General features: G+C 41.4%; 1 protein-coding gene across 1 annotated transcript in view; it reads left to right on the top strand.

Annotated features, from left to right (window-relative positions):
- The window catches only part of LRP2 (LDL receptor related protein 2), a gene marked incomplete at its 5' end in the record, with an annotated part of 158,131 nt that overhangs the window by 131,270 nt on the left and 25,001 nt on the right, over positions 1-1,860 (top strand). The window lies entirely within an intron of this gene.

The raw sequence follows: 1,860 nt of genomic DNA, 5'->3' as shown, positions 1-1,860 counted from the left end.
CAATGATGAGAGGGTCGTCAATCAGCTGCCTCCTGCACACCCCCTACTAGGGATTGAGCCCGCAACCCGGGCATATACCCTTGACCAGAATCGAACCTGGGACCCTTCAGTCCTCTGGCTATGAAGCTCTATCCACTGAGCCAAACCGGCCAGGGCTGCAGAGTACTTCTTCCCAGTTCACTGGGTGCCTCTCAGCTACATGTGTTGTTTGTCTTCACATTTTTTTTCATTTTAAGCCAAATGCAGTGTCCTTGGCACTTAGGGGAAAAGCTTCTAAGGCAGTGGTTCTCAACCTTCTGGCCCTTTAAATACAATTCCTCATGTTGTGACCCCCAACCATAAAATTATTTTCGTTGCTAATTCATAGCTATAATGTTGCTACTGTTATGACTCGTAATGTAAATATCTGATATGCAGGATGGTCTTAGGCGACCCCTGTGAAAGGGTCTTTTGACCTCCAAAGGGGTCGCAACCCACAGGTTGAGAACTGCTGTTCTAAGGGTAGTTGGTAAAGATGAGAATGTCACAGGGGACCTTGGAAGGAAACATTTATTTTTATTTTTAAAGTAGAGGGAGAAGTTTGTGTGGGAAAAAGATGATGAAAACAACCAAGGGATGGTTCTATCTCAATATTGTCATGGAAATGTTGGAATGTTATGTTAATAATTCACACTTCTGTAGTCCTTTATAGTTTTTAGGAAGTGCTTTCACGTATATTATTTAATTTGTCACTCAAGTTAGCCCCATTGGGTCGCTGCTATTATGTCTCTCTACAATAAGGCTCAGAGAGCGTTAAGTAACGTGCTTGAAGTCACATAGAGTGACAGAGGCAGAACCTGAACAGTCCCATGACTCCAGGCTAGGAGAGCTGCCCTTTAGTTCCTCTGCCACTCGCTGTGCCCTTTTAGGCAAATACTGACTTCTCCAGGCCTTGGTTTCTTTTTCTTTTTCTTTTTTTAAATCCTTACCTGAGGATGTTTTTCCATTGATATTTTTTAGAGAGTGGAAGGAAAAGGGAGAGAGAGAGAAACACCGATATAAGAGAGACACATTGACCCCAACCAGGGTTGGGAGCCTGTAACTGAGGTTCATGCGCTTGACTGGAATGGAACCCGGACCCTTCAGTCTACAGGCCGATGCTCTATCCAGTGAGCCAGTGAGCCAAACCAGCTTGGTTTCTTTAGAGGACAAAGGAGGGAGTTCTTCAAACTCTAGGAGCCCATGTCTTAGTCACCTTAGTGCCACATGCTTTCAACTTCTTGGGCTTTGATCACTTTTTCCTGAGGCATCCCAGAGACTTATTGGCAGCTTTGCTCCTATATTGAGCAAAGGGGTATGGGTAACCAGCCATATGAGGTTGACTTGCCCTTTATTTCATGTACTTGCTCAGTGGGGTTTGTAGTTTTTTTTTGTTCGTTTGTTTATAGTGAAGTATTTGATTATGTACATTTAAAAAGTATTAACATGGCAGGATTTGCAAGGGAGCAGTTGGTTTGGAAATTTTTTAACCTCTTGGAACCCCTAATCACTTACAGATTTTGGAGCTGGGAGGAGATTACAGAGTCTAATAATGCACATGAGACTTAGGTTATGTGATAGGGTCCAGGGTATCTATGTTAATAAAAATAGGTCACATTTATTAAGCAATGTAAAGGAGGCATCAGTACCTGTTTTACAGAAATTTAAAAGATAATAAGGGAATACTGTGAGAAACTTCGTGTCAACCAATTCAACAACTTAGATTAAATGGACAAATTCTTGGAAAGACAGAAAACACTAAAGTTGATTCCAAAAGAAATAGAAAATCTGAAAAGACTTATTTATCAATGTGTAGTTATTAAGAGTTCAGACTTTATTATA

Source organism: Myotis davidii, unplaced genomic scaffold (assembly GCF_000327345.1).
Source record: "Myotis davidii unplaced genomic scaffold, ASM32734v1 scaffold59, whole genome shotgun sequence".
NCBI lineage: Eukaryota > Metazoa > Chordata > Mammalia > Chiroptera > Vespertilionidae > Myotis > Myotis davidii.
The sequence above is the reverse complement of the archived record's forward strand: the minus strand, read 5'-3'. Positions and strand labels throughout refer to the sequence as shown.